General features: G+C 34.7%; 1 long non-coding RNA gene across 1 annotated transcript; it reads left to right on the forward strand.

The window, feature by feature from the left end:
- Window positions 1-215: 215 nt before the first annotated feature.
- On the forward strand, window positions 216-24,555 carry LOC145663725 (uncharacterized). Its single transcript, XR_014127257.1, has 4 exons — window positions 216-377; window positions 6,174-6,279; window positions 10,012-10,164; window positions 24,464-24,555. It is a non-coding gene; the product is annotated as an uncharacterized LOC145663725 (long non-coding RNA).
- Window positions 24,556-25,573: the final 1,018 nt, after the last annotated feature.

Consider the following 25,573-nt stretch of genomic DNA (forward strand, 5'->3'; position numbering starts at 1 on the left):
GGGCCGGAAGATAGGATTAGGCGGGCCGCATATGGCTCGCGGGCCGGCTGTTACACACGGCTGGTCTAGACTAAACATAATGCATGCCCATTTGTTATGTGAACTGAGTCACCGAGAAATGTGGACTGTTACATTTACACTGTTTGATTATTTATTTATACGTATTTGTATTGTTAGGAAACCCATTTATATTTTCTTAGCAACGAACACAATGTCTCAATACATTTATAAACTAGTACCTAGAACTACAACTAGAGTAATCAGGCTTTTCTGGATTTTTTTGAGAATTAAAGCGATTGCAAAGTTAGATAGACCTATGTACCCATATTTTGTGAATGGGTAACGAACAAAGCCGTAAACAACACGGAGTTTTTAAGGTAAGTTCTTCGGCTCTTTTATTTTCACTTTTTTTAAAACCTGTATTCATATTATTGATCTATCTACTATAACATATTTTGAAAAATTGTTGACTTGACGAACGTTAAAATCCTCGTTCACCTACTTAAAGATCCCAGGATCAAACCCATTGCCACCAATCTTTATTATTAACACTTCCCTACCTCTTTTGTTCCGTAGTTCCTTCCAAAATTTTTTTATTATGTTTCATCTTATTTGTTTCTAGTGTAAAAGCTTTCTGGACTGTATTTAAAACTATACTAATATAAAACAAAATATTAAATAATAGAGTAAAACGAACTGAAATTTATTGCGGCTTCGTTTAAAGCGCACATATATTTCTCAAGAATAAACGAAATTTGAAGCCATTATAAAATGGAGTTACCTGCTAAATACATTAAAGAATAAAAGGATGTCCAGCCAAGGATTCCAGTGCTCCGTCCTAGCTTTTAGATGCAGTTCTATGCAGTTCACATTCAAGACATAAAATTGTTAGTTTTTACCTTCTAGTACTCACAAGAGACTATATATCAGGGGACAAACAAACAAACCCAAAATAGTAATTTTGTCAAATAACTTTATAAGTATGAAAGAAAGTTCGAAAAAAACTTGCATAACCATCCCTCACTAGATTTGTTACTGACTAATGTCGCTCCGTTGACTTATAACTCCAGCTTAAAACGTTGCCATATTTAACGTAGAATGTAAGGCTGAAACCTTAGTTGAGTATTCAGTAACATTAGTTATTCTTTCACTTATACTCACAGTTCATTATGAAGGTGACAATATTGTTTACAGTCACTTTTGCATTTGGCGATTGGCCGTTGTGCTTATACGTTCTAAATTTAACCTTCATTATAGTTTCATTTTCTATGTAATGTTTTCAAACCAGAAACAATTCGTGTTTCCGTATAGAGCAGGGATGCAAATAAGAAACAAAATTTTACTAGCCCAAGAAAAAAAGCTACTAGCCCAAATCCCACATTAGAAATAATTTACTTACCTTCGGTATGATATTAAATACTCGCCCGCACCGATGAACCACTCGCCCCGGGCAAGTAGGCGACTGGTTATTTGCATCTTAACCATTATAAACATTTTATTCTATGGTTGCATATACAGTTAGTTTACACTTTATTTATTTTTTTTCTTTTATCGAAGTGGATTTTCTTAAACAATTCAGATGAAACCTGCAGTTACGGACAAACCAAGAATCTAATCAAAATCGCAAGTGGATGAAGGAAAAAACATACACCTACAGAACAAAAGACGCTATAATAACTTCCCTGGTTTAAGGTTAAGTTTATATCTATTCATACCATGGAATATTCAAAATTATTTTATAATTTAGCTTTTTCGTTCCTTTTTCCAGATTTGCCTTACTTTAGATCTCTCAAGTTCAGATAGGTCTTATTATCGTTTTTCTGTAATAGGAATTCTTGTCCGAGCACATTTTGAACTAAGAAGATTATGGAAGGGATGAAGTCCAATTTACTATACATTTTTCATAGATTTAGTGAATTATAACATTTGGATTTGATTTGAACTTAGCATTTCGATCAACAGCGAGGCTATATGAGACGAGGACCTACAGCTTAAAGTGGGATCCGAACCATATTAGCTATCGCGGAAATCGAGCTCGAATGTTGCACACCAAAGGCATGTACGCTAACCACTTAGCCACGAGGGAGCACTTTTATGTATTAAATTATGTATATGTCTAGCAGTTAAGCTACTCTTGCTCTGAAATCCCAGAAAAGTGGCTGAAAGTATTATTAAAGTATATTTACTATGGCAGAAAGTGTTAGCTAGTTAAAATAGATTTACTTGAGTGGCCATCTGATCTTTAGGTTCAATTCATGATTTCTCAATTTACTAGAAAGCCACTGTATTATCTGTTAAGACACACTAACTAACCAATTCCTTTCCTTAAGAAAGTCAAAAATTCATCTTCACAGAAATAATTTTCTGCCCCTAAATCCTATATGTCATTCTATTTAATCAGAAATGTTTTGCGAATCGTCCTTGTTTCCGACCTGCTTAAAATCTTTTGACAGAAACTTTTCAACTAAATGCCATTTAATTCTTTCGTACTGGTTTTTTATACAGCCCAAGTTCCCATTTATCTCAAATGTCTCAAACCCGGGTTCGATTCCCGGCAGGGGCTCATGTGGTTCGGATTCCACGTTAATCAGTAGGTCCAAGTCTCATATAGCCTCGTTGCTGAAAGGGACGCTAAACTAAAAATCAATCAATCAATCAATCAAATGTCTCAATTTAATTATCTGACATCTATAGAAAGTCAAGAATTATGGTAATTAATAGGCTATATTCGATTACTAGGTGGCAGCACAGATAAATACGACCGAGACTATTGCGGGTAGTTCTGAAGTGCTGTGTTGATTTGCATCAAACATGACTGTTGTGAGTTGAGTGATCATATGTCTTCGATATTACATATACATTTATGTCCTTTCCGTCGTTGGTTATAGTTACAGCCAGTGGTGTCCCTTACCACCAAGTGCTTGGGCGTAATCCCCATAAATTTACATTTTTTCCCCTAAAAGTACGAACATTCATGTCCAAATTTATTGTCGCATGTCTATAAATATGTTGTTGTAGGAATATAATTTGATAACGAATTCGCTCGGTATTGCTTACAATATTAGTATGTGTATAATCGGCAAAGACTTTTATGTGCCAAATTTCATGTCAAAAGAGCAGTAAATAAGAACAATAAAACGAAAATAAAACTTTCTTGTCCATTTAGGAACATTTTGTTTTACTCATTCTAATTTTCGTATTTATAATTCTTTTCCTATGAAATTTACCACAAATATACATTTCCCGATTATACACATAGTATCAGTATTAAAAGTACCCTGAAAATCATTGTCAAATTATATTCTTACAAGAAGATAGATTTGCGACAATCATTTGGGACATGATGTACATAGGAGGCTATTTCACCTGGTAGTTTGTGCCTTTAATACGATAGAAATAAAATATCCGCTTATAGTTAGTTCCCCGCCATAATTTTGTCCTTTCAATCAGGGGTAAAAGTGTGGGGGAAAGCGGGAGGACGCCGTCCCCCACTTCCAAAAATTTCTTTGGCGTCCCCTCACTTCCTAAAAAGTTACAATGGGCAAAAATAGGCACGGGGAACAGTATGACGTCCCCCTACCTTTTCAGATCCACTTTTACCCCTGCTTCCAAACAAAGGAGAGCTCCTCCGTGGCTAAGCGGTTAGCGTACGCGCCTTTGGCGTGGGAGACCCGGGTTCGATTCCCGGTGGGAGCTCCTGTGGTTCGGATTCCACGTTACTCAGTAGGTCCACGTCTCATATAGCCTCGCTGCTGACAGGGCCGCTAAACTAAAATCAATTCAACTCCAAACAAAGGAGAATGCATTCTTCCCTATAACAATTAGTTATTTTAAAATGTTATCCATGCTAAGTTTATTAATAGTTCAATAAAGCATTATTACGATATAACTAAAGTTTGATGGTGACACTTTCAATAAAAAAATATGAATCCTTCAGAAAAAAATACGTCCTATAACCCAGTGCAACTTCGTCTGTGGGCATTCCTGATTATAGCAAAGTAAGTAAAATGTGTACGCTGTACGAGTGTCATCTTGGAAGGAAGTGGTGAAAGTTTGTAGTGAATGAGGACTAGGCATGGATGTAATTGCTGGAATAGTTATAAACAGTGTTACCAATACGTTTACTCAGAAAGTCGCTAAATGAGACACAAAAAAGGCAACAATTTTGGGTGAAAAGTCGCTAAGAATTATTTATGAAATTCTTTGTCTATGTGAATTGTTTTAAACTTATAGATGTAATTTATATAGTTTATCACGTTTTCAAGAAGGTTAAAGTGATGAATACCTGCCGCCAGTCTACGATTCGAATCGTCCACATCACATGTTCGTTTACCAATTATCGTGTTTCGGCATAGAGATAATATTGACGACGACTTCGTATGCTCCCTCACGATTATATACACGGCACCATGGCCTATGCATTTACTAATTTTACTGTAAGGGAAGGCGCCTTTCCGCTATCAAACCATATAGCTCCATTCGAATAGTCATCTGTTTATTTTCAGTTCTTTGATATTTTCGAAGCATTTTTTGCAAATTCGTTTCTTGTTCCCATGTCCCTCCTACGCTACTTATGTATTGCGTTATTGTATCAACCCCGTGCTCTTTTATTACATTATATATGTAGCAAATTTCTACTGAACTTTCACATCTACTTCCCCATGTTTCTGTATTTACAGAGGTTGATCTATTTTATCTTAACAAAATGAAATTGTTGATTATCTTATGTACTTCACACCGCCAACCATGGAACATTCTCGATGTGATGACCACTGGCATTGACTATTGCATGCTTCACAGTTTCCACTGCAACGCATTTTGTTTTATTTGCGTCGGTGTTATACGGCGTGTTCAGCACACAAGGAAATCAAGTCCATTTTTTTGGTCATTTTGAACATATTTCATTTTTAAGATCTCTGTCTGAATATCCTTTCAGAGCTTAAAAGATTCATGTCTAAATGTTGTAAATAACCTTTATAATGTTAAAAAAACATTGCTAACTTTTCCAAGTACTTAAATAATACAATACTAATTTTATGTCCATTTTTCTCTCAACTTTACTAATTGAACTTGATTCCCTTGTGCTCTGAATGCAACGTATTCCCCCCACTTTTGTTTAGGCCTTTTTTCGGGGACATTTACTATAGAAAACGACGTGATGAAAGGCGCCGTTTGAGAAGTCAAAAATACAGTAACATGGGAGCAAGCCATGAGATTAGCATCTGGACTCTTAACGGGAATGACTTTGAACGGAATAGCATGAATACTAGTTGCAGCTGCCATAGTTGGCTAGAAGGTCAGCGAATTTTGGCCATGTGACATGACGCATTGTCCTGGTGCACTTCCACATCATGGATGTCGTCTCCATAGAATCCTGGTATCTTATCTGTATAAAATGACTATAGGACATGTTCTTGGTAATAAGCAACTTTCAGTTTAACATATTGCTCTATTTTTTACGAATCATAAGAATTTACTTGAACTTCCTTCTAAGGATAAGTCAGTAAAACAACAAAACTTTAAAAGTAATATTCTTTGCATTGTCGCACTGCGTTACATCTATATTAGACATGAACACCATTTTAGGGGACGGCCTGAACTTTTCAAAAGTCACTTAGGTAGATCCATGTTTCATCCGTTATCACATCATAATTCCAGTGGCAGCTAGTTAGATGGTACACGTGCAGCCAAGAAAGAAAGTATTCTTCAGTTGTCTAAAATTATTTTCCCAATAACTCAACAATAAATTAACCTATTAGGGTAATAATGTTGGCAAGTTTTCAAATTATAACTATTGTAACGATAACAAGAAAAAGATTCAAATTAACTAATTTGGTTTCGAGTTATTGGCAAAAGAAAATTTGTCAAATATCAAATACTTTCTTTTCCGTGTGTACGGTACAACCTTTTGTCTTTGCCCTTTAGCTTTGCGTTAGGCTGCAGTATTAACGCATGCACGCAAGCCTTGCGGGATGTTTGGTTGCCATGTGAAACCAAGTTTTTACAAGTGTTACTTGTCTGGAATTTGTTTGGATGGGAACGGATCAGCCTTCATATACTTGTTCGTTTATGTAACACGACTACGAGTTAAAGCTTCTTTCGCAGCTTATAATGTTATTACATACATTTCTATGACTACTATATAATTTTAATTTATATACTGTTTGTTACAGAATGTTATTCTGAAAAAGATACTGCTGAAAACAAGAACACTTTCAAATACCATTGAAGAAAGGTCACACAATATAAAAATTTAAGTCAGTGTAAAAATAGAGTAAGGTAAGGTTTTTACTTTACTCACAGTAGGACTGTAGAAGTTACTTTTCGAATTTAGGTATAATATTTACATTGCAGGTCAAAGTAAAATAATATTAAACGTTGACCGATCAGACCTTTCCATTCTTCCTCACACTTATATTTCAAAAATACTTAGTAGTTTCGATGCTTTTTGCTAGAATTCATAGTTCTACCCCGTAGAGTAAACTCTTTATTCCAAAATCCTTGTTCTTCCTAAGTATTTCCGATTTCCCTTTCTTCCCAATTTTTTCTACCATTCATTTCTTATTCCATCGCTGATAATTCGGCTTACATATCGAGAAAAATTATACACTCTTCTTTCTTCTCTTTTACTTCTGTTGTTTGATACGAGACATATCTTTCTAATCAGCATAATTTTATTTATTTATCTATGTATCACCTCCTTTTGCCGCTTACTCTTCAAATTTTAGCAACATCAGATTAATTTTCTGATCAGATGCCACAAAAGAGTCATGTCTTCTCCAAACTCTCTTCATTTCTAATTTCCATCGAAACATCGTTTCAATGTAGACTTTTTCCACTTCTTCTTCTAGATTGATGTATGTATACAGTTTTATATTTCTGCTTAATGATTGTCTCTAAAATAATAATAATAATAATAATAAAAAAAAGAAATATGTTTAGATTAGTTTGTTGGTTTAGAATTTTGCGTCTCGTTCTGTACCAAGGCTATATGAAACAAGAACCTACAGTTTAACATGGGATCCGAACCACAAAAACTATCACCGGAAATTGAACTTGGGTCTTCCACGCCCTAAGATGTGTACACTAACATTTATTATAAAATGTACATATCTGTTTAACATTCAGTTCATCCAACAAAATGGTGTATATGTTTCATAATGTTGTTTTCAAACAGCAATAAATGTAGCCTATTTTCAATCTTGACTTCCAAGGGCTCAATACCTCTTAGACAACCTGATATACAGCTTTGAATAGCCTGATACAACTTAGATAACATCTTTTCGACAACTTAATTTTGCAGTGACATCATCAGCGCTATAAAAACTAAATTTGAATATATCGATCCCCTCAGAATATGGACATAGACTTGCTGGAGTTCTCAAACAAGATGTAGATTCTAACGTGCGTTTAGCATCCAAAAACGAACACTGCAACGTCACTGGTCGAGGATGAATTATCATCTCCCATCACACATACAAATAGTACCTTCTCTTCCAAATCTATAATTGCTGAAATTACGCATAAAGAGCGAGCAAATAATATTCTTAAATATTCTTTCTAAAAATTAGGAATCTTAACTATGCTAGAAAAGACGTTAATATCTAGGTGAAATTAAAAATTTGAGTAATTTCACCATAGCATTATTCAAAAACGTGAAAACATCCAAATGAAAGGCAGGATTTTCAAAGAATTACAAAAGTAACAATGTAGGTTAGGTGGGAAAAAAATCTTTTATGACATGTGATGTCGATGACCGCCATCTTGAATTCCACTACCGAATAGCACGATTCCATTTTTCCCAGTTGGTCTGATTCAATATATATTCAGTGAACACATATTGGCTATTCGTACACTTTATTTCCAAAACAAAAGATCGTTAATATACTTTTTTTGTTGTTGAGTTAAGCGACTCAAGAGAAGGATATGATAGGTCACGTAATTTGGAATTTCTTTTCTGACTTTAATGTTGAACTCCGTTGTATTCAGTAAATCTCAAAACAGACGACCCATCATCTTGTCCAAAATGCTCCCAATTCACAAGACTGTCTCGGTATGATTAGGAACAGACAAGCAAACGTTTTCAGGATTACACAAATTTTCTATTTTTCAAAATAAGTGAATTGAAATAATTTGCCTTGTACAATTTCAAATTCATCTGCAATATTCATATGTCTTGAATTACATTGTATCCATAACATCACATCTTTTTCTTTGTGTTTATAATACGCACATCGCCGTTATATGCTTTTACGAGGAAAATTATTGTTACGAACAAAGTTTTTTTTATGAATGTAAAGTTAAAAGATTCTAATAATTATATATAAAAGCCCCTTTTACATATTTGAAACATAAAAATATTTCAGCAGTAGACGATAGTTATATGAATTTATTTTGTCTTTCTTAAGTCATAAGGCATACATAAACTAGCCATCAATAAAAGCTTTCAGTTTAAAGTGCAAAGATTATTTCCTTTACACTAAGGGAGACGGATGATTAAGGTGAGTGAATGATAAATGGGAGAATCTGTAGAATGAGAATGTGGGAGTACCCTGAGAAAACCCACGGACGCGATGTTGTCCATCGCAAACTTACTTGGTCGGGGTCGAACCAGGAACTCAATGCAATCTCTAACACTGATTCACCATACCCCTTCCACTGCAAAAAGTAAATTGTCGAAAAGACTAATTAAATCATAAGGTTCCACCCATCAGAACCTCACCATAAAGAAAGAGCGTTTCAATCAGTGCACTCAAAACTCTGAAACTTCAGATATTCTGTGTAATGAGAGAGAACAATTGAGAAAATACTAAAATATTGATAAACTCACTGCAGAGGTGAAGACGAAAATAAACGTTTGCACTTCTGAAAAGGAATACAATCACACGATTTATTCTCTCCAAGCAGAAAAGTGTGTTTCTACATTTGAAGCCATTATTAATGAGTATTTTTCATTAAAAGCGAGCAGTATTTCTTCTGCCACCTGTTGGAAATAAAATGTATATTTAAGATTATATTAGCATTTAATTGATGTTAACTATTAAGAAATCTTTTTTGAAAGATGTTTCTTAATATTGATAGGGTATTTAAATTTTAATATTTCTATATTAATGACGATATTATTGTTAAATTTTAATTATTATTATTATTGAAATGAAATTTCTAGTTTTTCATGTTAGTGGCTAAAGGAGGATTATATATAAGGAGGATATGAAAGTGAATGATTATGAATCAGTTGGTGGAATGAGAATTGGGAGGAAACGGGAAAATTCCGAGAAAATTCCGAACGCAATTTTGCCCACCGTGTACTCAAATGCCCAAGGATTGAACTACGGACACTTCTCATCAGAGGTGAGAATTGTACCATTGAATCACCATGCCCAATTATTATAATTAGTATTATTAGTTAATTTAAGTGGACATAAGGAATGACCATTTATCTAAGATTTATTATTATTACTATTTTAGTACCGAAAAACTTCTTATTTTGTCGTGTTACGTGTACATTCAAACAAATTTGCTAATGCCACTAATAGTGTTATTCTTTAAGCGGTTAGCATACGCGCCTTTGGCGTGGGAGACCCGGGTTCGATTCTCGGCGGAAGCTTATGTGGTTCGGATTCCATGTTAATCAGTAGGTCCCGTCTCATATGCCCTTGCTACTGAAAGTTACGTTAAACTCAAGATGAACTCAACTGAACTATTTATTCATCTAATGAAATAATTAAGTATTACTTTGAGATCTGCTATTAATATTAACTTTGAAAAAGAATTTATATTATTTAGTTCTTATTTCTATTAAACATAATTTATATAATCTAATAACCAAAGACTCATTATGTCATTGAAGTAAAAAAATATTGGATACGACAAAATACATAAAGAAGCCTAGATAGTTTATAGATTAATTGATAAATTAATATAAATTGTAATTAGTTTGGTTTTAGTTTAAGTTTACGGGAAGTAACTTATACCGTTCATATGCTGTGAGTTTTTGTTTTAAATTTCCAGGTCCGTGAATTGATATGAAGATTTGATTTTGGATAGTAGAGAATGCTAATTGTGATATGTAACAGCTGATGCAGTACAACTAAGTTATATATATTTTGGAAACGAATGTGCTTCATTGACAATGAACTCCGTATTTGTTTAATGAAACAGTTGGTAATTTATATGTTTGACTTTCTAAGTTAATTATTTCTTTATGGGTTTATGGGTGATTGTAGTGTTGGTAATCTGATTTTTTTTTAAAATATATGAGGTCCATTCAAGTTCTGAGATCTCTTTCTTCTTTCTTCTTGGAAATGTAAGCAGGCAGAAATGTAAAAATTATTTTAATATACCCTGCTGTTCTTTTTCTTTTAATTGTAATAAGAAAGACATAATTTGCCTCGTACAAAATTCGCTGCACTGTCTCGCGGCGAAATTAGTGTTGATTAAGTGGTGAAGTAGACAGTGTTGCCAAGACTCTTACACAAAAGTCGCTAAATGAAACATGAAAAGACACCAATTTTGGCTAAGTCTCTAGAATTATTATCCATGATATTTCTTGTCTATGCGAGTTGTTTTAAATTTTGAGATGTAAATTATATGGTTTATCACGTTTTCAAAAAGGTCCAAGTCTATTGCTACCAGCAATGTGTCAAACTCATTACCATTAAGCTGAGACGATCTTCTGTATATATTTCATACAATATCTCCATTAAACTTCATAATTATTTTCTAGGAAGTAAAAGAACACCTTATCTTTCACATGGTATATATTTACACACTTCAAATGCTCTATAAATGGCTTTGGAATAATGTAGAATCTCAAGACTTAATAACCACGAATGTAATATTAAATGCTTGTTTTTTCAATTGCTTTTATAGGTGTTTAAAATATTGGAATGACTATAGAAATAGATAACATAACTTTACGTTTTCTACATTAACAAGAGAAGGCTGATGCGAAAAAGCATCATCTTGAGTGCACTGCACTTCATTTAACGTCCACTTTAGTGCAGGCATAAGTGGGGAACGCGGTGGCTCAGTGAATCTGATGAGGATTTTCAGTTGCTTATTACCAATAGATGGAACTATTTAATGCATTTTAAATCTCAAAAGAGAAGTTTATTTCCTGGTGGTTAGCTCACATTAAACAGTCTTTTTGTACTATCTGTAAAGAACACAGTCAAGTCAGGTTCTCTCTTCTCAATGAGTAATATAATTATTACTTAAATTTATTATGTTCCTATTACAAAGAACACTCCAAAAGGGTTGACGTACTACCTCGTATTAAGGAAATCAAAGCATTACTACTTACTTTGCATTGTATAAAAAGTCAAGGTTTTTATTTACTTATTTATTTATTTATTTTTATTTTATTTATGTATTTTTTTTGACGAGGCAAGAGAACGATGCTTCTATATACAGTTTTCCGTGAAAGGCAAGGAGGTAAACAAAGCTTTATTTCCAAGGTCACTTTTCTTAGCGGGGAAGTTCTAAAGAATGATCGTGTCCTTTCTGCTTTGTACGATGCATATCAGCACTTCTATTCCCCAGCTCCGATCCAATCTTCTGCCTCTTTATTTGAGCATCCGACTGGTTCTTTCACCTCGGAAGCCCGTAACATCCTCAATGCGCTCTTTACAGAAGAGAAGTCAACTTAGCTATTTTTGCGGACGGGACCCGATGGTCTTACACTAGAATTTTACCGCCGATTTCACAGCATTCTTACGCCTTTCCTCACAGAAATGTGTAACGAACCCCGACTCACTCCCACGTGTATCTCTTCCTTTACCGCTGATATTATGGTACTTGTATCTAAACATGCAAGTGCGCATGATTTTGATAATGTTAGACCGATTACCCTCCTTAATGTTGACTAGAAAATTTTATCTCGTTGCCTTTCCTCTCGTTTAGAACCGTTTTTAAATCAGATCTTATACAATGATCAGTATGGCTTAAAAAATACAATACCTATGTTTTTAGCATTAAGTAATATACGAGAAGGCATTCATTGGTGTCAGAAATCTAGTTCTTCGCAGGTCGCTCTATTATCCCTTGATTTCCATAAGGCATTTGACAGGTTGTCACGTGATTATATGTTTAAAGTACTTGAAAAATATTGTTTCGGAGACGGTTTTCTTAATTTGATTAGATTTCTTTATACTCAACGATATGTAAGATTAAAACTTAATGGTGCACTTATATATCCTATCAATGTACGTCGAGGTATTGCACAAGGTTCACCCCTGTCTTCCATTTTGTATAGCCTGGTTCTCGTTCCCTTTCTTTTCACATTGGAACAATACATTCAAGGTATCCATATTGGTGCAACATGCTTAAACTTACAAGCATTTATAGACGATACACATTGTTGTATATAAACCCGGCTGACCAACACGTGTATTTGTCTGTGATTTCTTTTACTGATCGCATCAAAATCTTAGGCGTAACTTGGCAACGTCGCATAGTAGACACTATAGACTACAATTTTCATACCACATGTACTTTAGTTGCACTTATTCACCAAAATAAAGCCCGGCATGTAAGTCTTATATACCGAGTCTACCTTTTAAATGTTTTTATTTTTAGTCGTCTATGGTTTCTGACACAATTATTTTCCTTGCCGAAGAAATACCTCAGTATCATACGAAAACACACAGGGCAACTGCTGTGGCATAATCACTGTCTACGGATAAGTCACGAGACTGCGTGTTTATAGACTGAAATAGTGACGTCACATCCTTCTCGTTGCCATGGTGATCACCATTTTATTTTTTAAACAACAAGTAGCCTAAATACATAAAGAACCTATGTGTAAAACGAAAACAGTGATGAAATATTTCGGAACTGCAAACATTAGGGTGAAATAAATACTTACATTCCTTTTTAAATATTTCTAATGAATGAAACTGAAAAAGGGTAGAAAAGATAATTAGAAAATAAATATGTTAAATACCGTTACGTGCATGACAAACATTGAAATTCAAATCAGTGAGTTCACATGTCTTGTGAAATTTTCCCTCTGATGTATATTTTGAGAATTTCTATATTTTCAGGTTAAATTAAACAAAGTGCACTTACCCTGTTCATAATAAGATATTAATTTTAAATAATTCCGGAAAATTTTTGATTCAATAATATAAGTATGATATACTATTGCAAATTTGACAGAATTATTGTTTAACAGTTGTTTAAAATATATACTGAACCATTCATAATTGGATGTGTAATTATTGTACCTTTTCTAAATGCCTTTTTTTAAAAAAAGTTAATAGAGAATATAAGAAAAGATGTTACCTGTAATCACTGATGGTCTGGATTGAATATTTCTAAAGGCTAGCCTTTTCTTTCTTTCTGTCGAACACTCTGCTCCTAGAGTGCTCAGAGTCCTTTTCCAGCAAGGCTTTATGTATACTATTACGTTATAATGAGTTGCAAGCTCCCCTGCATATACAACCTTGGATTTCCCTTGTGCCATACCTAAAGTACGTATTTATTGATATTAGTTACTCGCTTATCGCACGGAGTCACCTTGATGATCTTTCTGTAAGACAATTATATAATCGCTTCCACTCCACCACAGTTTCGGTTCCCCGTATTGTAGAACATTACCCAATGACAAACTGGAATAAAATCTGGGCAAACATTCATACTCCGGTATTGTCTCCTGCCATGCAATCTCTTAGTTACAGTGTTGTTCATAATATATATCCTACTAACGGGAGACTTTATGAATTGGGTATCTGTAATATTTCTTTCTGTGGTATTTGTTATGTTCTAGATACTTTCCAACACTGGCTCGAAAGTTGCTCACGAAACACAGCTATATGGTTTCAGTATCAAAAAATTATTGCCCGTATCTGCAGAACAACTCCTTCTAATATTCATTGTACGTCATTCATGCTGCTTCCGGATAATCAATTTTATCCCAGCACTAAACGTAACGCAATTTTATGGATCACGTCCCAAACTATTGATATTCTTTTACGTAATGATTTTAATGATAATGTGACTTTGTACGTCAACCAGCTCTTGTTACACATGCAAGCTATAGCACTTTCAATTCGTAAACAAAAGTTTGCTAATTTTCTAGCAGCAATTTATTAATGTGTATATTGTATTTTTTTTTTTTAATGTAATTGGCTGCTCACAGTACAATTTTGTTTGTTAACGCTTTCTGATGTAATTGGCTGATAAGAGTACAATAAAGTATTTCTTTTAAAAGTGGTAGAGCGCTCACCTCCGGTGCTCTGGGTCCCTGGTTCGATCCCAGCTCGCGCCGTGTGGACTTTGTGGTGGACAAACACCGTGCTCCTGGTTTTTCTCGGGGTTCTCCCGTTTCTTCCCACTTTTTTCATTCCACCATTTCATTCATTTCTAATCATCACCGTCTCCTTTAGCCTAACCGGCATACCCGTGGGACGTACTACTTAAAGATTTCATTTGTTTCTAGTGCAGGCATAACCACTAGTGAGACAATTTAAGGCAAAAAATAAACTTCCACTTTACTGCGTCTGATCGAATCGGCCACACTCAATTTTAAATACAACATTCTTTCTGTACTCTCCTCTCCTGTGGGAGATTCTTCTGTTCTGAACTTGGCATTTATTCCGAAGTTGATCATCCGCCTGGATTTTTACAAAAAGTGTAATAACAGCTACGAATATTTAAAAATCATCAATTTTTAGGACCACTTTAAAAGAGTATAATAAGAGTAGAATAAAAGGGTATGATAGAGTAAAGTAGGGATAAGTACGGTGGGGTAAGATCGGGTTAGCTTAGGGTTAGGGAAGTATTGTTCAATTTTGTTAAAAGTAATAGTGTGTAATTTCTCGTTTCTGCGTAAGGATACCAGATGGTGCGTCTCTGTACATTTCCAGCCATGTTCAGAATACAAATGCTCATTACTTTGTGCGAAGTAGTTCCTTTCGCTTGCCAAAGAGTTACATGTTTATAATTGCTTATTAGAAAATAAACATAACTTCCGCTCTCCTTAACATATTATCAAGCACAGAAACGAGCAAGTTATCTATTTCTTCCCGGTAAATTTTCAAACCTTTTGTAGAATCGGAAGATCAACTTTGAACTTAACACCTGAACTTGCATCCTTGACACTAGCAGGTCAGATGTTTCAGGAATCGATCGTGAACGAACACTGCCAACTCGAGGAAGGTAACCGCTCCAAGATACTACTATTTAAGAAGTTCCACCTATCGTGAGCTAACTTCCATGCTAGATATCACGTACAACACGTACATATCTGACGGAATGAGACCCGTGGGACGTATGTATACCGACTTAACTGACATACTTGAAATACCTATACAATTATTTGGCTAAACATCTGCTTAATGTAGAAAAAAGAAAACAGATGTAAACAAGATTGATAGGCATTTTACACTTCGACGGAATTTCGATAAAGATAATCGAAGGCAGGATGAATTTCACTTATTCCTGCATTTTTCTACACATTTTCACAACAAATAACATAATTTTAAAACATTAATTATGAAAATTACAACGTTATTCTCTATTTTTCACTTTATGTAAATATTTTATGTAATTATAGATATTTTAAAATATATTCATTTGTTAATAGGAAAATTTTCGACGAACTAAACATTAAAAACAAATAATAACGCTGAATTCTGCTTCTAGAATTCTTCTCTGAACGCGCATGTAGGAACTTGTTTACAGATAAGTGTTATGGAGGCAACACTAATATTAACAGTTTTACCAATAAATTAATTCAATAATTTATTTCGAACATAAATACGGTAACTAAAAGCAACGGAAATGGAAAATAATAAGATGAAATAAAATTCCCTTAGGGAATAAAAATAATTATCCTGTAACGCCATAACGTGACATTTCAAAGCTTTAGAAAAATGGCTTTCACAGTATAGAGTAAAATTAAGTACGTTTCTCAACATATGGACAATCTTGTACTAATTTTTTACTCTATACTGTGCCATACCTATATGTGCTGTACTCTATACTGTGCTATACTGTGCCATGCGAACAATATAATAGTGATATATTAATATTGATAAAATTAAATGAATTATTTAAATATTCCTTCGTTAAACTTTCCATAACCTATCACCACTCCGGAAATACATTATTTGCAAAAGCAATATTTACTTCTTTTTGAAAATCGAAAGACGAAGTAAGTCAAGCGTGGATTGCAATTTATATCACATATTCATTTCATGGTCAAACAGAAATTATTACAATTTCAGAATCGTATAACACATATCATCACTATATATATGTATACTGTGAAGCTTCCGCGTGTCACGATCAGAGCCTCTATACATGGTGGCAGAGAATCAAAGAGGCATTATATGTATTTGTGTTTCTCAAGCTTCTCGTATGTGATTCCGCAAGACATCGACAGTGTTTGTTCTTCCGAAGAGACACACTAGAAGACAATGATAAAGTGCTGATTAATTATATACCACACGTGTTTGGTGGGTTACATGTCAGGCAACTGTGCTGACCAACTAATAAACGGCACCTATAGCTCATTGAAGGACAATTTCGCAGTCTAGGACATATGTGGCAGTGCATTGTCTTGATGAAATATAATATCCAGATATTGTCTAAAACAAGGATTTAACTTCAGCGTCAAGAACTACCCTGATGTAGCGGTTACTGGTTAGGTTGTCCTTAATTTTAGCGATCAAGATCGCATGTTAACCAAATGGGATCCGTACCATCCCACTTGCCGTTGGCTCACTATGACATTCGAAAACCGATGTAAGTAAATTGAGCTTACAATGATAACGCATAAGACGTATGAGGCTATCACTGTAGGCTGTAGCATATTTAGGAATTTTTTCGGGGGGAGGGGCAAGCGCAACACGTGAACAAGTGAAAAAGCACTTATATTTTTCCTTTGGATGCCGAAAATTTTAATGAAGTTGTGCATATAACAAATTTATTTCGGGAGGAGATTGAGCCCGATTAGCCTTCCTTAAACACGCCAGTGACTGTAGAAAAGGTAAGGTAGATTACCCTGAAATCACGACCACCTATGCTACTCAGCACATGTGCTTATGTACCCACTGTAACCTGACAAGAGAAGGTCCCATAAGTTGTCGGTCAAATCTGATTGCCACATAGCACATCTAATAGAGTATCATGAGACATGAAAATGAGTAAAATTTCGGGTGCTATGGACCAAAACGCTAGGACCTACCGGACGTCAACATTTGAATATCCAAAAAATTATATTATAGAATTATGTACGTTTAAAGTAAATATCTTCAAAACTGTTAAAGCAATCAAACCGAAAGCTGCTCAATATAATGAGAACGAAATGCCATATCGAAAACCACAACCAGTGTTGCCATAGATGAAAACTCACAAACAGAGTTGCCATAGATGAAACGGTGTTCCCAAGTTAGCATAAAAGTATTTTGTTTGAAATAGCACCATATAGCCTACAAATGTGCACAGATTTAAAATGCACTATTATCACTAAACATAACAGTGAAGTGTAGTGGTACAGTTTGCATACTATTGGAGCTACGTAAGCTGAAAATGTACAATGGAGAAATTTGATATGTGGCAACAGAGGCTATAAAAGGATTGCATTACAAAAAAGTGAGTGATCTGCATTACACTTCCGTAGCCCCAGTGACTAAGCAGACAACTCGCGAAAACAAAATGTTACACGCAGGAAAGAAATTCGTGTTTTCTAATATTGTAATGTGCTTTTCCAGATTTGGTAGAGACTTTTCTGGTTATGTCTTTCGTGTTAAGTGACATATTCTTTTACTTCATCTCCTACACATCATAGATTATGTTATTCTGCACTGTAATATTACCGTATTTACATTGATAATATATTTATATTTATCACTACGTCATTTCGTTTTTGGTCGGCCCGGATAGCCGTGTGGTCTAGAAGGATAGGTCACTGACTTATTAGGAATAGGGGGTTCCAATCTTGCCTCGGACATGGAGGTTTTTGTTGTACTTTTCATCTTGCATTTCATTGTCATCTCTCGTTTTTCATAATGATTCGAACCCCAGTTTACTCTGTAAGTCCCGTCATATATAGCTTCGGTGCTAACACAGGATGTAGAAATGACATAACTCGATTTCGTTTTTCAAAATGCAGCAATCCTTTGTGACACTGCTGACATTTTGCTATCGGTGTTATTCTGCATTTGAATTAAATTCATAATATGCAACCTAGTTTCTTTTATTATCCTTTGTTGCCACATATCAGACTTCTCCATTGTACACTTTCAGCACACGTAGCTCCAATAGTGTGCAAACTGTACTACTACACTTCACTGCTAAGTTTAGTGATAATGGTGCATTTTAAAACTATGCACATTTGTATATGATGCTATTTCATACAAAATACTTATGCTGAGTTGGCAACACTGCTTTATCTATGGCAACATCGTTTGTGGTTTTCAATACGGCATTTTGTTTTCATTATATTGTACACCTTTTGTTTTGATTGCTTTAACTTTTTTCAAGATATTTGCTTTAAACATATGTATTTAAATGATATAATTTTTTGGATATTCAAGTTTTGAAGCCCCGTGGGCCCTATCCTTTTCGTTCATAGCATCTTAAATTATGCTAATTTTCATTTCTTATGGTTCTCTATCAGAAGTGCTATGTGTAAATCAGATCTGAGTGACAACTTCTGGGACCTTTCCTTGTGAGACGTTTGAAGTTGTGGATAATTGGAAGGCTATGCAAAGACATAAAAGTCAGTCCACGTTTCATCAGATAACATCGAATTGTCCACAGCACATGATCACTCACCAGTTATTACGTTCTGGCATCGAAGTACTGTTGCCGACGACTTTGTACGGTCCCTCACGGTCAAATGAATGGCAGCATGGCCTATAAACGTACTAATTTCATGATAAGAGAAGGCGTCTATCCATAATCAAACCATGCAACCCATTCGAACAGTCATCTGTTTATATTAAGTTCTTTCATTCTATACCCCTATTTATTACAAATTCGTTTCTTTGTTCATGTGTCTCCGCTATACTAATTAAGTCATGTGTTATTGCATCAACCCTGTGCTCTTCCATTATACTACATACGTAAGAAATTTCTGCTAAACTTATAGAATTGCTTATTGCTGCTACTTCCTAATATTTCCTGTACTTACAGAAGCTGATTTATTTTCACCCGAACAAATTGGAATTATTACTTACCTTAGGTGTTGCACACTACCATCATCGATCATCTTCGATGTGATGACCACTGGTATTGACTATTAAATGCTTACACAAGGAAATCAAGTCGACTTTTAGCTCATTTTTGACATATTTCATCTTTAAGATCTCTATCTGAATTTTCTTTTAAAGTTTAAAAGATCCCTGTCTAAACGTTGCAAATAATTCTTATAATGTAAAGAACGGCACTGATTTGTCTAAGTACTTAAATATACAATACAAACTTTATGTACTTCTTTCTCACAATGTTACTAATTGGACTTGATTAACTTGTGCTTTGAATGCCCCATATGGTCTCACACCTTCTTGCAGGTTTTTACAGGAAACATTTACCGTGCGAAAATGACGTGACGAAAGGTACAGTTTAAGAAGTCCAAAAATACTGTACAGTAGCACAGGACCTAACCATGAGAATAGCATCTGAACATTCAACGGAAATAGTCTTCTTACGAAATAGTATGAATACTAGTTGCAACTGTCATTCTCCGCGAGTACGCTAGTGAATTTAGGACATATAACTTGAAGTTTGTTCTGGTGCAGTTTCACATGATGGATATAGTTGCTATACAACTCTAATATCTCATCTGTAAAACTGTGGATAGGACATGTTCTTGGTAATAAGCAGTATTAAGGTTGCCATTTTCTTCTACTTTACGAACCTTAAGAATTTACTTGAACTTTTTTCTGAGCACAAATCAGTAACAACCACAAAAACTTTCGAGTAACTTTCTTTGCATTGTCGCACTGCGTTACAACAATCTTTGTCATGTGCACCTCTATAGATGATGAAGCGAACTTATCCATATTCATAATCACATGCTTCATCCATCATCACAACATATTTCCAGAGATAACTAGCTAGCACTGGCGCAAATCCCGGGGGGGGGGACGAGGGGGACATGTCCCCCCAATCTTGGACCTGGGGGGACTGTCCCCCCAATAATCTGATTTAAATAGTGCTTTTTCGGATAAGTGTCATGATTTGTGTCCCAAAGGAATGTAAGATGAAATTGATTTCTCTTGGCTTTTCCATTTTTTTTTAAAAAAGAATCGTATTCTGTAGTATTTCAAACTGAACTTCGTGCTGTAGTGAGTTAAGTAGTCTCATCAATATGTATTAACTCCACTTCCGCTATTTGGGCACAAATTGCAATAAATGCCAGAGGAGAATATGCCCCTCTCCTCATACTGGAAAGTTGTCTCAGCTGTAGGTACGGGCACAAATTCCGGGGAAATGGGGAGACATGTCCCCTCCAACATTGGAACTGGAGGCTCTCCCAATAATCCGATTTGAAAAGTGCTTTTTGCAGATAACTGTGATGAGTTGTGTCCGACTGCCACAAAGGAAAGTAACATGAAATTTGTTTCTCTTGGTTTTTCCATTTTTAATGAAAATGAAGGTGTGCGACTGTGCGTGACGTAACCTGATATGAAATCTTATCTCCTTCTCTCCCCTAGGCCCTAGCACACGAAGAGTATATAGACTATCCAATTTCAGTAGAACCCATCTCTTCAGTAAATGCGCATTTAATCTATCAGCCTAGGCATCTACTCATGCTTCGTAAGCTAACTCTATAACCTATGGAACCCGGAGGTTCAATGCCGCGTTCACAAAAGCTCTCTACTGACTTCTATTCTTAGCCAACTGGATCCAGTTTCTACTTTGTATTCCTATCTCTGCGAGATCCATCTTAATATTGTCTTCCCATCTGCGCCTAGGTCTTCTTAATAGTCGTTTTCCGATTGGTCTTACCGCTAACACTTTGAAAGCGTTCCTACTTTCTTCCATCCTGGCTACATGTCTTGCCCACCTAAGCCTCCTAGACTTGATGATCTTAACTATGTTTGGTAAGCCGTATAATTTACGTAGTTCGTCGATATGAAGTTTCCACCATTCCCCATTCCCGTTCCTCTTGGTCCGAATATTACTCTCGGGATCTTGTTCTCAAATACTTTCAGTCTATGCTCTGCACTCAGTAAGCGACCATGTTTCGAAACCATACAGAACAACAGGTATGATTATCGTTTTATACATTTTAAGCTTCAAATCCATCGACAGAATTCGCGACGACAAGAGGTTTTGAACTTTTAACACGAATTCCCTGTTTTTAGTCGACATTTAATTTCTTCGTGAATATGATTTTCGTCTGTTAATATTGATCCTAGATATTTGAAAGTATCCAATTTATCAAAAGTATTATTTAATATTTTAACACATACATAATTTGCCGTATTACGGTCCCGACGCACTTCCATGTATTTAGTTTTCTCTGCATTTACTTTTAAACCCATGTCCATGCAAGCGCGTCTAATAAGACCTCTGCAGTTCTTTCTATTTTTCTCCTATCATCCCCTACTAAATTTACATAATTAGCGTACGCATAACCTGGTGAACACCGTTCAGCTCTAGGCCCTGGTTGCTATCTTTGATTTTCCTTATAGCGTATTCCAGGACAAAGTTGAATAATAATGGCGACAACGCATCTTCTTGTTTCAGGCCATTCTTAACGTGAAAGCTCGTAGCCAAAAATTTTCCTACCCGGACTTTACTTTGGGATTCATTTAAACATGCCTTAATTGATCTAATTAGCTTTTTCGGTATTCCAAATTCTGTAAGAACGTTGTACAATGTTTCTCTCCTAACCGAGTTATAAGCCTTTCTAAAATCAATAAATAGTTGATGTACCGGCCTAATATATTCCCGCTTGCTTTCGAGTATTTGGCGAATGGTAAATATTTGGTAGATAGTTGATCGATTTCGTCTAAATCCACACTCATAATTCCAAAAATTTCATCTGCGTATGGGGTCAATCTTGCTAATAGAATGTTTGAAAGGATTTTATAGGATGATGACAGAAGAGAGATGCCTCGATAATTATTACAGTCAGTTTTGTCGCCTTTCTTGTGGATTGGATCAATGATTGATTCTTCCCACTCTTGTGGCAATTCTTCCTTGTTGTAGATAAGGAGAATGAGTTTGTGTATTTTGTTCCACAATTTTTTGCCTCCAGCTAAAATTAACTCAGCCGGAATTTCGTTTACACCCGAGATTTGTGTTTCTTTAATTTCTTTATAGCGATTTTTACTTCTATTCGATTGGGTTCTGGAATATATGGTTCTGCGGTGTGTATCTTCCTTTCTCCACGCACATTAGTTTTTGGCTGCGTGTTAAGCAAATCGTCAAAGAAATCTTTCCATCTATTTAAAATGCTATCTGTATCAGTGAGAACTGTTCCGTCAGCTTTCTTTCATATATAAGAACGAGATTGATAGCCTTTCTTAAATTCGTTGATCCCTTTATACATGTCCCGAATGTTTTTATTTTTACTATTATCTTCAAGTTCCTAAATTTTAGCTTTCAAAATATCGCGTTTCTTTGTTCTAAAAGTTTTGGAAGTTCCTCGCCTATGTCTACGAAATTTTGTGTAGTTATTTCATTCGGATTTTGTAGCCAACGTAATTTTGCCTGTTTTCTCTTCTCTGCTAGTTCGAACCATGGTTTGTTCCTACATATTTCCGCGTGTCCCAATTTTTCTTTTGAGAGAGGATGTTTCGTAAGCAAAGAAAAGAATTCAATTGCTCGAATATTTTTCTCTATAATCTTAAGGTTACATCTGTAAAGTAAGGAGTATGACATGCGTCAGATTTCTGAAACGATTCCTGTAATGTCATTGAGATTATAATCATTTTTCCCAAAGAGTATTGTTGCGTCATACATAATTAATATTCTATCTTCATAGTTTTGGGGAAGTCGTCATTTATATTATTATATTACTATAAAACAATTTTAACGTGCATCTTTGTGGATGCCTAATTAGAAACATACCAATTATAAATATGCATGTATTCAGATTTCAGGAAGTTTTCACGGCAATGATTTGTAATACTGATATGTACTACTACTTCAGCTGCATCACCTAATATATAATATACTCTACAACAGTTGATTAGATTCATCTACCGTAATATGAGTTTCATCTCACTTATCTAGAATAAGCGTCAAATCTGCCCACCTTCCAATGTTGAAGACAACCAATGGCGTATTTAGGATTTTCTTTCGATGGCTATGCCCAACACAAGGAAGGAAGTGGGCAATTGCTCACCTGAGTTTGAGAATTAAATATATTTTAATTTATGCATAAATTGAAGTTATAATGGCAAGAATTACAGATCGATAAATCCTATATGATATGATACAAAAATTTAGAAGTGAATCTAACCCTTTATTCTATTCATACAAGAAAAAGAAAGCATCCTCTTGGCCGTCCTTATTTCCCGGGCTAATTATTCCCCCGTTTTGATTTTCTTTAATTCAAACATTTCCTTCTTTTAAAAATAACTAAACGATATAATTGTTCCTTTGTTATAATAACTAGTCCTGTCATGTGATATCCGCGCATGTTAGTGTGGAATACTAGTTTCGCTTATCAACTCCTCTTAGTTTTGGTGTTACTGATGACGGCCAACTTGAATCACAACTGACAACGGTCGATAAAGTATGATAGGCGAAATGAAAGTAGTAACTTCAAGAAAAAGAAACAGAAAAATAGAAAGGATGACAGAAAGAACAATTAAGGACGCAGTTCTTACATGGAATGAAATTTGACAAATACAGTATTATTTCTGAACAAAAAGCATAAGAAAATGGAAAGTCAATGACATTGTTAGAAATGGTAAGAAGGATTACCGGTATTGTTGTACGTGGAATGCGTAAAACTAACAAATTAATACGAGGGGAGAATGAGCCCGATAGCCTCCTAAATACGTCACTGAAAACAATTCTGCTCCCTGATCCTTCACAGCATTGTTTTTCAACTTCATAAATATTTTGAACATCGCTTATATATATATATATATATATATATATATATATATATATATATATATATATATATATATATATATATATATATGGGAACGTCTTACCCGTCCCCCCCAATGTTGAAGACAGATTTGCGCCTATGCTAGCTAGCTGGTATTTATACAACCTTTTACCTTAGCTTTTTCGCTATGCGTTAGGTTGTAGTGTTAAAGCATGCACGCAGCCTTGTTTACTGTCTGGTTGTCATGTGAAACCAAGTGTGACAAGGTTGCTCTCCCTAAGTTGTTTGGATGGAAACAGATCAGCCTTCACATACTTCTTCGTATTTGTAACACGGTTACGAGTTAAAGTTTCTTTCTCAGACTATAATATTATTTCATGCATTTCTAAGAGTAATGTATAATTTTAATTTATATATTGTTTGTTACAGAATGTTATTCTGGAAAAGATTCTGCTGAAAACAAGAACATTGCTTTCAAATACCATTGAAGAAAGGTCATAGAATGGAAAAGTTAAAGTCAGTGCAAAAATTCTGTTAGGTAAGGTTCTTACTTTACTCACAGTAGGACTGTAGAAGTTACTTTTCGAATTTCAGGAATAATATTTACATTACAGGTAAAAGTAAAATAATATTAAAGGTTCGACCGATCAGATTTTTCCATTCTTCTCCACATTTACATTTAAAAAATACTTAGCAGTTTAATGAATTTTGCTAGGATTCATGGCTCTACCCCGGATTTATGAATTTACAACGACTCACCAAAGGTAGCCGTTAACCCTGGTTCGGCTAATAATATAAGTATTTCTTTTAGTGGCAATAATCGTTTACACTTTAAAATATCTTCCGTAATTATATTCACTAGTATTATCACCTTTTCTACCGAAATTACAAGTCCATGATAAGCGTTAGATAATTTATTCGTTGATTCTCTTTTAGCGTATATTCACACAAAATGTCTTGCAATCATACATGATAATTAAGTATCTATAAACAACTACATAGCAACCAACTATACAATAATAATGTATATTTCTTATATCTTAAAAACATTCTTCTTTTGTTATTTTTAAGTAACATTATATCAGGTATAGTGCTTGTGTAGAAGCACTTTCTGCCCAAGATACAGGTAATTATCGACCGATACAAAGTATCTCGTTGTATAAAATGTCGCCCGATGATGGGACTGAATATAAAAGTTACAAGGTAGCTTGACTTTTATATTTAAGAACCACTGGTCCGTTTATAATAATGGTATTCTATTAATTGTGTCCTTTACATTTTGATCGCCCCTCGTATATAATTTCATTAAGTTTCCTTTATATAAATACATTTATAACAAGTCTTCTATTTCATTAATATTTATCTTTTATTATAAAAACGTCGTCGCTTACTAATATAATCAACGAAGGGTACGAAGTCAAAACGTAAGAAATAATTTCATTTTAAAACACATTACAATGATCAACAGTTTCAATCATTATTAAAAACGGTGATGATAACAATGTTTGGTCTTTCTAGGGCGCATTATATAACAACTAC

This window comes from Thermobia domestica, chromosome 11, assembly GCF_964235325.1.
Source record: "Thermobia domestica chromosome 11, izTheDome1.hap1.1, whole genome shotgun sequence".
Taxonomy (NCBI): Eukaryota; Metazoa; Arthropoda; class Insecta; order Zygentoma; family Lepismatidae; genus Thermobia; species Thermobia domestica.